The sequence below is a fragment of the Thermobia domestica genome, chromosome 11 (genome assembly GCF_964235325.1).
Source record: "Thermobia domestica chromosome 11, izTheDome1.hap1.1, whole genome shotgun sequence".
Lineage (NCBI taxonomy): Eukaryota > Metazoa > Arthropoda > Insecta > Zygentoma > Lepismatidae > Thermobia > Thermobia domestica.
This window is the reverse complement of record NC_137464.1, coordinates 166,210,695-166,224,977: the sequence shown is the minus strand read 5'-3', so window position 1 is coordinate 166,224,977 and position 14,283 is coordinate 166,210,695.

Sequence of the window (14,283 nt, the reverse complement as noted above, 5' to 3'; positions counted from 1 at the left end):
TAATAATAATAATAAGAAGAAGAAGAAGAAGAAGAAGAAGAAGAAGAAGAACAGAAGTCAAACAGTCTCCAAATAATAATTGATTTAGCAAATCTATTGGCGTTAATCATTGGTCGTCGAAGCTAAATAGAATTTTAACGTTCTACTTGCAGTAGACAGTAGCGAAGAGGCGGGTAATTATGGTGTACTGCACTTCCTTCGCAACCCTCTGTGCATGTGCTCCTCAACACATTGTCACAATATAAATCTAGATAAAGTTCAACAATCCGATTATTTTGTTCCCTTTAATGAAATTCTTAGTGTTGGAATATTCAAACTATTACGGGCGAAAATTGAAAACGAATTTATTTCATTATTGCGCCAACGCATATTGTGAAACTCATCATTCTCTGTAACTATTTCAAACAACAAGAAAAGATCGTGAATTTATAGTAATTAAAGTCTTTTTTCACAGCATATGTAACATGAAAATTCATTAAAATTTATACTAAAACGAAATAAAGGTATGCATAAAATAAGTTTTCATTATTATTTTCTATTGTGTTAAAAATTTCCCCCATCGAAGAGGGGTAGTAAACCCGCGACTAGGGTAGGCGCGGAAAGATCAAGTGTGCATGGTTCTTCTGATCAGCATCTTTTTTCTTTCTTTCTTTCTTTCTTTTCTTTTTTTTTTTTACAACATATACATACCTTGGCAACGAGATACATTGGCAACCTTGTGTGGTGACCGCCACTGCAGTGTCCCCGTACGAAGGCTACAATTTAAAGCAATGCTTTTCCTCCAGTGGCGGACACTGAGAGTTGCTCGAGACAGTTGCGCGAGAGCGGTCGGTGGCGGCAGCCGTTTTAGTGGAAGCAACTGCAGTTACCTCGTACGAACGCAGCAATTTAAAGCAATGCTTCAGAAGCAGTTGCGCCACCGAGTTGAATATGAAGGCTGTGTAAGGGACCTTAGCCAACTAATCACCATCAAGCAACTTAGCCACTAAGTTAAGTAGCCAATTAATCACCATCAAAACGCCGAACATGTATTTCAGACTTTGACCGTTTCTTATTTTGAAAACGCTCCTCCATACACTATAAGTTATTGCTCGGCATCTTTATCACATCATCATTAAGAAACCATATATAATATATTTTCTATGTAACAAGGAAAAAAGTTGTTGGAACTGTTTTCAAACATTTGGGTTGTGAGTAGAATGACCAGGATTTTTTTTTACCAACTGCATTTCTTTGCAAGCCTACAACAATATTTATTTAATAGAGCGCCAATTCTTTTACTAGGCAGCGTCATTTATTCTCTTACAACACTTTTTTCTACATGCTCGTTTAGCGCCCTCTTGTTATCAGCGCCCGAGGAACCGCCTGGTGGCTCAGTGCAATGTGACGGAGAAAATCAAGCAGCTATTTACAAGGCCTTGGCGTGGGTCAATGAAAACTTGACCCACGACCCACTGACCCACCGCCCACCATGACCCACTCTGACCCACGGCCCACCACCCACCGTGACCCACCATTACCCACCACCCACCGTGACCCACCATGACCCACTACCCACAGTGACCCACCACCCACCATGTAGCACTCTCATCCACTGCGACCTACTCTAATTCACCAAAATCCATCGTCATCAACTCTGACACATGATCCACGGCCTCTTCTCTACTGATAAAGAGTTTACACTTATAATAAAACAAGACTGTGAAATTGTCACTAACCGGCGCTTGAATTTCTACGGTCAATTGCTCAAGCACCACTCTGTTACAATAACAGTGGATCTGACCTTTACGATACAAAATGGTAAAGTGTATATCAGTGAGGAAATTGAAGCACTTGGAGGTGGGAGGAAATTAGTGTATGCCTAAAATATACTTGTACTAAGAGACTATCCTTGCAAGTGTTAATTTCTCAAAGCATTCCAAAAGAAACTTCTTTTCGCAGGAAAATACCCCTATACAATATGAAAAATCATAATCTTTTCAAAGTGTTCTCAGTTCACAGTATTTTTCTCACAAAAGACTTGAAAAATCAGTTTTTTATAGAGTATAAAGGTGCTCGGGTACCCTCTGTGAGAGCATCTCCATAAAGTATGCTCATAATTGTAATTTGTGTAATCACTAAAACAGCACGTTAAATTTAAGTTACAAATATGCATAATTGCAATTATTATGAGTATTTATTCAAGGTAGTTTACCTTCTAGTTTATAAAAAGCAAAGAAGATACATTAAAAATAAGGTACAAAGTTGAATAACACAAATAAGCCATTAATAATACAAGTATACATTTTCCATAACTCGTAATTTACCACATTGAAACAAATGTGAAATCGGGCTTATTTCCTGTTCGCCTTCAGGACTTTTTCGTTTTAAATCATCCACAGCGGAATGATGTCCATCCTTCAGCCAAGAAATAACTTAATAATACTTCTATCCGAGTAGTGGAAATTAATAATACTTCTACCCGACGTAGATATTTCTGCAACTCCTTATCGACAATCTGCTTGTTAGACTTAAGTCTGAAAACGATTTTTCTTGATCAGTTTTGAAATACTCAGCAAGAAGTACCACCTCTCTTTCACCATACAACATCTTTTCCATATCGACGATGTCAGTTGGCAATGTCGACTCATGGAGAACAGAAACTTCATCTATCACACCTTCGATAGGGAATCTTGTGCATAAATTATCAATTAAAGCCTGATAAACTGATGATTTCTTATTTGTTTATAAATTTAATGTTCCATCTCTGTCCTTCACCATCACTGCCAACATTCGCATTTTGACATGCCAATTACTTCTCATCAGGTCGTTCACCTTGTCAATAAGTTCGGACGTGATTACCATGTTTGCCTAGTCTGGTCTCGGGCCATCACTTAAACTCTCCCGCACTTCACGAAAACGGACACTCCACTTTCTTACTGACTTGTCGGACACGTAGTCTACGCCGTACACAGTCACCATTTGGCGATGAATAGCGGGTTTAATCCCTTCCGCAGTCAGAACTCTGAAAACACCTCGTGAATCCCCAATCGTCAAATTTTTCAACTTGAACGCCATGATTTCCTGAGATGCACTGCCGTGTCAATTGGACGGAACACAGAAGTGCCTACTGTGGAGTACAGGGGAAGAAGAGAGAAATCTCCGTATTGAAATCATATATAAATATCTCTCTTACTACCTCTGTACCTACAGGAATGTTTTATCATCCAAATTTAAAGAAAATTTAATGACATGCCAAATAAAATAATAGGAATTAATGAAATTTAGGTGAAAGTCGGTAGAGCCCAAAAAATCTTGATATAATTTTTATACTGCAATTCCTGTAAGTGTGAGTTCCTTATTTAAAGTCTTGTAGCCCCTTTCGGACTTTCTTTGATATGTAGACTTACGCATGAATTATCTAGTTTCGAACATCTGATATTGAAGAACATGGAATCCAGCAAGCCTGAAAGAAACAAACAAATTATTCTGTACTTACCATACCAGCCGAAATTCTGTTAGGGAAGGTGATAACTCCGTGTGGCTTAATAAACACTTTTATTTTTAACACAACACTTATTCACTTAAACCAAAGCACTTAATTTATATCGATATACTATATGCACACAGTTGAACCGAAAGAATTATTTTATGACTTTTTTATCACTGGTTCATATTTAGTAACATATATTTATATCCACTGCACAGTTCATCACCTTTAATTCCCAGGTACGTATGTCCGTTACTTCACAGCGTTAATCCCGATTTTAGTGTCTCTTTTTTCTTGGTGATAATTTTCTTTTAGCAAGGTTTCCGTAGCATCCAGACGTAGTAGATTAAGTCCTTGGTGCCTGATTATAACTTTAATGCCACTACATTCCAACCACTTGAAACTTTGCACTTAATTGCACTTATGCGCTTAATGGCACTTTTAATTGCACTAATATATTTTTTGATTGTTTGTTGCTGCAGACGCTAGATGCTTTATTTTGTTGACAGTATTGTTAACTTGGATCTCAACATCCATATGGTCTGAATTAAAATTGTCCTGAACATTAAAACAGTTCATCAAACTTATTTTTAACACTAATAATGCAACTTCTCGTGCTTCCTTAAACTCAACTTGAATATAGATATATTCACCTATCTTCAATTACAACTAACTCTGTTGAATATGTAGTGTTCATGCTGAAACGACTATTGTCACACGAGCAGCAACTGCACCGACTCAATCTAACCGCCAACTGCCTTGTTCTTCTCCAGATTTTCGGTTTTGTAAAAGGGGTAAGACGCACAAGAGTCGTGTCTCGCACCAATGCTACTGGCCTTTCAATAGAGATAACCTTTTCTATTTTATATCTACCTGCTCACGGAACTTTGGGAGGAAGTATGCTTATTTTTATTTACATTGACTTTATACTCAAATAATCCACTTCTTATAGATTGTCACCTCGTCTCGAATCAAGCACTAAAATCTGCATGCTTTGTCCTTTCGTTAGATACGAAATATGCTATAGTCTCCTTCTGATATAACCTTAAAATGTTGCATTTAAAATAGGCCGATTAATGTTTTTCACCACCTGACATTTTCTTTTCTTATATTTGTCTATTCACTGGTGCCCTCTAGCGGAAAGAATTCAAAATGACGCTGCTAACCATAACACTTTGGAGTTTTCTGCTTCCGGGAGACAATTTTACAAGTTATTAATTATAGAATGAAATTAAACATACATCTACTTTACCTACAAGTATATACATAACTTTGCTACCACATATATATACAGGGTTTTCATAAAGTCTGGACGGATTTAATTTTCTTATAATTTTCATAAAAATGCTCATAATGAAATCAAATAAAGTGCCAACGGTAGCGGAAGGATTAAATTTTTAGTTGGCAACACTGTTAGATAAGCGGCAACTCTGAACACGTTGAGAGAGGGAGAGGGAGGGCAAGGCCAATTCTGGTGTGTCGAAAGTTCACCAAAGAGTTCAAAAAGCCGGCACCGACTGAGAGTGCAATCCGAAAGTGGCATGCTAAGTTCTTGGAGACAGGAAGCGTCCTGGACCGTCCTCGAAGTGGGAGGCCGCCAACATCGCCTGCAACAGTGAGCAAGGTAAGGGAAAGCATCATCAGCAGCCCACAGAAGTCGATTGCTAGACGGTCCTACGCGAATGTGTGGACGTAAATGGCGCCCAGTTGGATGTGTGGCGGTGAATGAACTGAGCTGATGCAGATTACAGGTAAAAATTTAATCCTTCCGCTACCGTTTGCACTTTATTTGATTTCAATATGAGCATTTTTATGTAAATTATAAGCGAATTAAATCCGTCCATACTTTATGAAAACCCTGTATATATGTATATATATATATATATATATATATATATATATATATATATATATATATATATATATATATATATATATATATATATATATGTGTGTGTGTGTGTGTGTGTGTGTGTGTGTGTGTGTATGTATGTATGTATATATATGTGGCATGGAGTTGTCATCCTCTATTAACTGTATTTGAATCAATTTCTTAGGGTACGGATTACCAGTCTCTGTCTGTCCCCAGCAGAAAGCCAAAACTCCACCTATTCCAATACCAACCAGTACTTTTTTTTCTCGCGGCTGAAAGTTTCCTTTATGATACGATATACGGAAGGACGGAAAAGGTAAACAAACAAAAGTTTACGCGTAGCTTTCCAAGACAAAATTGTCTCTTAAACACAATAATTCTTACATATTTTATTATTATTATTATTATTATTATTATTATTATTATTATTATTATTATTATTATTATTATTTGATATTACAAACTGCTTCATGTCTGAAACCTGGAACGAATTCATAGCCTGTTTTGATAGATTCGCTACGCCAGCTAGAATTCTTGTGAAATTGGTGGTTATCTCTTGGTTTTCACACGTCTTTGTCCTTCTGTTTTTATATCTATGTGTTAAATTTTGACAATAGAAAATATCCGTCTTTCTGTTGCCTTTTCGGTAGTGTCACAACTCAGGGTGTTTTATAGTTTTTCAGTTCTATATAGTATTCTTATAGCTGCTTAACAGAAATAAAACAGTAAATTTTAGTTTCCACTCACAATATAGTTGGCAAGGCTGACCAAGCATAGGTGACTGACCTTTAGAGCGTAGTTGTCTTCTGCAAGCCTGACTAAGAAAAAAATCTCTAACTCACTAGATTCTATCTTTCTATATATGAAATCCAACATCTGTCGTTACATCCTCGATATAAACTTGAATATTACCAATATTTATGAAATAAAAATAAATATGATTCTAAGTTAATTAATAATATAATAATATATGAAAATAAGGAAAACCATTTCCGTTTTGATATGCAAATTAATGGAAAAGTCTAAATGTACTACTATATAAAATTTATTAATAAAATTAATAAAGACTGCGCGTTATACTACTTCTCTCCTGCATTATATGATGGGCGTCACGCATGAGCACAACAACGCCGAACACTATGTTATCTTTCCTAGATGTCGTACTACGTTCTTTTAATGTGGCATATTCCTATTTCAACCGGTTAAGTTTGTACGACGTTTCGTACCTTTTCGTAGTATAATTAAAAGTAGAAATTAAACCGTTGAAAACGTTTGATAAATATATTTTAACATTATAAATGGGACGTAATTTTTCAAAGTAATATCTGCCCTGTGTTTAATGTTAAATAATAAAGTTATTAGAGGTATTCATCGTCTTAAGACCGACTTCAGCTCATGCTGCACGGTATAGTACAGTACAGCATAAAGTACCGTTTTGATCAATCGTCAGCCGACGATTTAGTCTAAGGTTAGACTAGGGGTAAAAGTGAAGGGGATCGCAGGAAGACGCCATTTTCACACTTCCAAAAAATATCTATGGTGTCCCCCTTCTAAAAAATGACAATGGCAAAGATAGGCGGGGGGACGGGTGACGTCATCCGTCCCCCTACCTGTCCAGGTCCACTTTTACCTCTGGATTATACTATTCCAGTAATTAATGTTTTTCACATACAAAAGTGTTTATATTTTTGTAGTCGTAATAAATAGCTTTTTTCTATATTAGGAATATGTATATTATTGATAATATTAATTTATTACTGTTATTGGTTAGCTAATTGGTAATACTAACTAATGAAATTAACCTATATATCTGATCGTAAGTGCTGGTAGCCATGTGACAGGTTAGATCGTAAGTCGAAAACTACCTGTATTTTGTCAATGTACAAATTATCCAAGCATTGTATTTGTGTACAAGTCTTCCTGTTAAAGGAAAACCAAATACCCTGGTTTATTTATGTTCAGAAGTTTAAAATATAAGTATACGGGTGACTTTTCTTTCAGACTGTAAAACAATAGTAAATTTTCAAACTACGTGAATTCGATGTCGAAATCGGAGTTAGCTGGTCTTTAACTTATAGTTGGGATGAGTCAAAGAAGGAATTTTATCTTAGGTCTTAAAATGACTCATAACCGAAAGCATACTTTCGCCACCGTTTGCAGAAAACTGCTTTTCGCTATCTGCTACAGAGTTCTCTTTATGTGATAAACGATACAACAGGAAATGAAAATTGTTGATTTCTAAAACTTTGAGTTTAAATAGTGTGTTAGCGGAATAGATTGAACCTAATCCTCGTACGCTGAGTACATTTAAAAAAGTGTCTAAATATATCTTATTCTTTCTGCTCTACATGTTCAATATTGAAACAGAAGTGGTAATGGTTTTATGCCACTTCCGGTTTTAATGGAGAAATAAGAGTGGATATAGAGAATATTGTTGAGTTCCTGAATTGATTCCAGAAAACAATTGTCGTTATCTGTGATCGTTTCTGTCTTACGGCGATCAATGGCATGATTATAAGTTGCTAATTTTAATGCTTTCGACTTGAATTGAAGGTTAATGGAGGACATGGAACCTATTCTTGAGCCTTGAGACGCTGAGGTGATTGACACGACTTGATAGCTCTTAACATGTTTGCTCTGATATATGTGGAGATATTTACTGATGCAGAGACGAATAGACAAGCAGATGGACATAGTTGTTCTAAAATACGTCCGATACTTATGCATAGCATAGTCTGGGTGTAGAATATTATAATAATGAAACAAGGAAAGCACTTTTGGATATGAAACCCACTTTATTCCAGCATTCGTCTATTACAGGCAGCGGGAATGCTTAAGAAAAAAAAAAAGAAATATTGAGAATGTGTACTTGTGAGATTCTAAATTGAGACCTGCCGATTACTGACATATACTATAGGTTTATGTATATACATCCGCTTATATGCTTCGTAACAAAGATTAGCTGTATAATACACTTACGTAACAAAGCGATCTGCTAACGCATTACAATATGCTCAATCTACATTTAGTAGTGTGCTCTACTATGTGTACTTGTTACACAAAGCAAAAAATACGATAAATCGTATTGATACAGTTGAGAAGACAGTGAATAAATGGATCATCAGTAGGCTTACTTAGGTATAAAATGTTTAATTAAAAGGGAAACACTCAGGTAATTCACAACCTACACATTTCAAATAGGTGGAAAGACGTGTTCTTTTTATCAACTTCATACAACTTTTTCCATTGATATATCAGGGAAATGTTTTTCAGTCCTTTGGCGGTTGTTGCGACGAATGTGAGTCAACATATATGAATACCCTACACTCCTACAGTATCCTTTTTAGTACAGCATTCCTCTCCGATCCTCATGTAATTCTCCACGACTGATTGCCTTCCCAGTCTGTTGAGAGTGCAGTAATAGGATTGTGTGGTGGAAGAATAAGCGGCTAAGAGGAAGAGGAAAATCTCATCCCTTTCCCTCAGTGTCCCTCGCTCCCTTTCCCTTATTCCCCATCTCTCACACACATACACAAGTATATACAAACACGCAGCGAGGAAGTTAGGCTCACACTAACATATTCACCCTACGTCTTCCTTATGAAGTTTCGAGATTTTTGGCATGCGGTTAGAAGCAGTTGTATACTTTCAGACTGAAAACATATTTCACAGCATCTGTAGAAGATAAACTAAGGGGAGAAGCTTGTTTAGTGTGTTTGAAGTTCATTCACAGACAATGAAAACGTCGTCAAAATGAAATCACACGTAAGCTTTGAGAGCAGAAGAAAGATATCAAATATTTTATGATAAGCAATAAAAATGAATGGCTCGTAGATATAAAGATGAAAATATATTGCAAATTTTTATAGACTACTACGGCATGTACATTTTGCTTTTCCTTTGTTCATTTTCTCTCACTTACGGCATCATATTTACCTGAAAGTCTGGGTTCGATTTCAACTAGCGTACGCGTGGTTGAAATCCATGTTTAGCAGCACATTCTCTTCTCTTGTGAAGTACTGTAAAGGAACACTTAAATGCAGTCTCTCTGTTTAACCTGGGCTCGTACATGGAAACGACGAAATTGTTAACGTATCCGCTTTTCTTACATATGGTGGCAAATTTGTTCCTCGGTAGGAATATATGTGATATGGCCTGCTCCATTAAGTTGTTGGTCTCGTATCTTATAGTATTAGATGTATCTTATAGAGATAAATTATATTTGTAATAAATGATTCCACATACCTCTACTACCTAAGATGGTCTAATTTATACATGGGTAATAAGTAAAATGTTTAATGGATTTTATGTTAGTGAAAAGGAAACTCCTTACAATCCCCCAAATATTTGAGAAAAAAAATCGTTTCCAATATAATTCATTGTTTAGAGCCTTTTGATAAATATGATTTTTTTTTCTGAATTGTATTGATAATTGTTGTGATTTCTTAGATTCTTTTAGACTTTAGATTAGAGTATTATATGAATCAATATTTGTTAAAACAATGTCAGTCACGAAAACTATATACATATAACTAAGAAAAATTAGAATTACAAGTTAGAATTACATAATATTTATAAATATCAAGAGCATTACATAATTTGTTGAGTTTTAATAATGTTATAGATTAAATTCCATTTTCACAAGAAATGTACTCGATATTGATTATCTTTAATTTTTTTAAACTAAACTTTGTTTTAACAAATCGTATATTATAATCAATACTTACCGTCAAATATGCATGTTGAATACTATTAAATTTTCAAAATTCAGAAGCCTATTTCAGCAGAATACTATATGTTCAAATCAGATGTGTACGTTACGTAGATTATAAATTTATTTCTACGTTTTTGTCTAGTTTAAACAATATGTAGTCTACGTGTACCATTCCGTGTAGAATATACATAAACAATGTATAAATTATGAATAATACACACATATATAAATATATGAATAAATAAATGTAAATTATGAATAATGCACACATATTTACTTATACATACACAGGGAGTGCTAAAGCGGGTATACAGTTCATGTAATTACCGTATTTATTATTTTGCTAGGTAATCGTGGCTGGTAATTTAATCAGTGAACAAGATAAATGGATAATCAAACAGTATTGGAAGACATAGTATGCTGAAAAGATTTGACAGAAATTTGATGCAGACTTTGATACAGGGTCTGAGACCAATTATGTTCTAACGCGACTTTATATCGCAACGCATTCACTCTAGGCATGTTCGATGCAGGGGGAAGTAAGCCTTAAAGCACAATTAGCGTCAGTTGTCTAAGAGTCTGTACGATTCGTATTTTTGTTTATTCGTATCCCTTTTCTATAGGATATGTTGAAGATGAAAAATGCAACTTTCTATCAAAAGTTTTAGGCCATTAAATTCTATGTGAGAATCGGAAACGCGGGTATAGAGACATTGGCCATCACGTTGCAAGTGTTTAGGAGTGAAATCTTATTATCAGCGGCTGATTTCAAACTGCACAGGTACTTCGAAGACTGTCGAAAGATTCCACGTTGCCAGACCAGTCAGTTGGAAAAGCAGGAGATTCGAAGATAAAAAACAGGAGAAAGCAGTAGACAAATACAGTGGTGGCGTTTGTATGTAAATCGGGGGGCAATAAAATTTGCCATTATTAAGAGAGCAGTAGTCAAAACAAGCAATCCAGAACTCATTTCCAATGAACTACGTTGACCAAATGAAAGTGAAAAGTCCCGATTTATTAATATTATTTGATACAAACATGTGTGAAGTAAAACGTAGTGAAAGAGCAAAGTGGAGTGGGAAAATGTCTTTTTATGCACGTAGCGATAACGTAGCTATATTGTGCAGTCACACGTGACCGTGGCGTAACACGATTTCTTGCTGACGGTCGCGGAGAAACGATCTAAGTCACTCTTCCAGCCCAAGTCCCAATTTAAACAACATTTACTTGTAAATCTTACAGAAAGTCATAGTTGTATTCTTTGGATTCATAATATATGCAGTAAAGCTCTAACTATATGCTCTACATAGCTTTGTGTATTATAACAGAGAAATTTCGTCTTTTTATGTGAGGAAACATTAAAAATTCAATATTAATAATAATAATATTTCTTCAACTTCTCGAAGTAAGGAAAAAGCAGGAGATTGTTCACTTTTCATTTTCTTTCGCAGTAGACCAGTAGAACGTAGAAAAAGCAGGAGATCTCCTGCAAAATCAGTAGATCTGGCAACACTGGTGTGGAAAACAAACCCTGCGCATGACGCTAGATCACAAGCAGAAAGAAGAACAATGTGCAACAGGTGCATGTTTTGAACTTACGCCGGCGGTTAAGTTTCCGATTGGTTCAGATCGCGTATACATTTATAAAACGACACGCAGATGAGAAAAATATATGTCAAGCTCATGCCAAAGCTTGACAGATGATCAAAGCAAAACCGTGTACTTGTGTTCGAAGATCTTTCGCAGAGCGATCAAACGCATAGTTTTTGAACAATGTGATAAGCAGCGACGAAATGTGGTGTTTGAGTTCTACCCACTGTCAAAACACCGAAGTGCCAAATGGCACACAACAATATCTTCTTCCCCAAGCAAGGCACGAATGAGCAGGTCGAAGCCCTAGGCCATGCTCATTGTCATCTCTGATACCAAGGGTATGATCCACCACGAATTTGTACCTGAGGGACAGACCGTCAAGAATGCTTTCTACCCGGAAATGTTTAAAATATTGAAGGGAAGGATCAACCGAGTGAGGAGAGATATTGCCGTCAATTGGAAATCGTATCATGATAATGCACCATGCAATTCCTGCTTTGTTGTCAACGACTATCTGGCTATAAACGGTATCGCTATGCTTAATCAGTCCCCCTATAGTCCCGATCTGGCCCCAGTAGACTTTTTCCTGTTTTTTCAAATGAAGAAAGCTCTCAAAGTACACAGCCTTTGGACTGTAGCAGAGGTCAAAGAAATTTCGACCGCTGCTTGAAGGACATTCTGGAAAAGATCTTATAGGGTGTAGAATTCCTTCCAAGTGTGAAAAACTCGTTGGCAGAAGTGTATCGATCGAAAACATATTTTAAAATATTTTAATGATTTTGAACGTACTGTTCAATACATTCCTCACAGGATTTGTTCTCAATACTTTTTATACAACCCTGTGCACCTGCACTAAGTAGACTAACAATTTCCAGATTACAGAATGAATTTAATTTGATGGAACTGGCTCCATCTTAATGCATCAAAACGTGGTCGACTAGTCAGTGCTATTGCATAGGATAATGAAATGTTAGTTGTGCAGCTCTTTATCCAAAGTCCCCCGCAAAAAAGTCCATGAGGAGAGTCTCTCTTGCGTTAGACAATTCCCGTAGATCTTTGGGGTATCAGGTGGAACGTTTACGTTGAGAATGTATTGGCAAAGATTACTTGATGGATTACTACAGAATGATTCAAATATCAGATAACAATTCTGCGAGGTAATGTACGAAGCAGAAAGAGAACATGAGAGCATCATTGCAAAAGGTGTCGGTCACAGGAATCGAATTTTAAAGTTTCAGGCACTGTTAATACGCACAACTGAGTATATTACGTATTAGAAAACCCACCATATAATACTTGAACAGTAATTGAATCAATCTGGGGTTACAGTTTTGGCTAGCCTTTCTTGTAAAGGAGCCATTAAGCCTTTTTAATATAACAGTTACCCACTACTTATATCTGAACTTGCTACAAGAAAATGTAATTCCACAATTATGGCAAAGAAAAACATGATGATGACGATATTTACTTACAGCAATATAGAATTCCACCCCACTATGCTGTAGCAGTAAACAATATTCCTGACAACAAATTAGCCAATCGTTGGATAGGTTGACCAAAGCAAGATGAAAGGCCACCACAATCAGTAGATTTCCCCTAAATAGACTTTTTTCTTTGGGGTGTGTCAAAGAACAAAATCGAGGAAACCACACACTATTAACGATATTAATAATTTCATAAGCGAAGCGTGCCAGAGTGTAGGAAGTAGAACATAGGAATGTATAAACACTGAAGAGTAGCACTTTGAGAACCTCAGAGATTATGTTTAATTACAATTCCTGTATCATCGTCATATAATGCACTATAGGCGTTCAGAGGAAGACCGACAGTTTGGGAATACTATGACACTTCTAACTAGGGACATCACCCAATTGGCCGGCTCCGATTTCGATGATTTTTTTCTTTTTTCTTTTTCTTTTTTTCCCTGATAGAGGACATGTATTCATTATTTCTGATGACAGAAATTTTTGCCAAGGTGCATGTCTTCTGTTTTTTTAAATAATTTTTAAGAGTTGTGATGTGGTTATCAGAGATTAGTGAAGAAGTCCCTTACTACCCTTTTAAACGGAGTGTTAATGAAAGAACAACTATGTAGATACCTATAAGGCCTAGGGGGAAGTCGTATGGGAGGTATGACCTTGACGACAGCCATCTTTAAATCAGCCATTTTAAATTAAAGTCAAGTTTTCTAAATGGGAATAGGGTAATATGATACATAGTTTCGAGCTAGAATTTCATCAAAAAGACAATGGTGAAGTTAGTTTTAAGATACGCCCAATTTGGGGAAAAGTTACAGGCATATTAATTGTTTATACTTACTACGTGCGTACGTCCCTTACCTCCGCTTCTAATCCATGTATTAATGAGTGAATAAAATACATACATATTATTCGGTAATACATATTATGCCTAGAGGGAAGTGATACGGTAAGGGTATCCTTGAAGGCATCCAACTTGAAATCCGCCATTTTGAATTAAAGTGAAATTTTGAAAAATGAAAACCATACTATGTGACACCTCATTTTAATAGTAAATTTTCCCAAAAAGCCAATGGAATGCATATTTTAGTTCTATAGTCAACCAGTCTGAATTTAGTACTGCTTCTAACGTGCACCAAACGTCCATTATTCGATC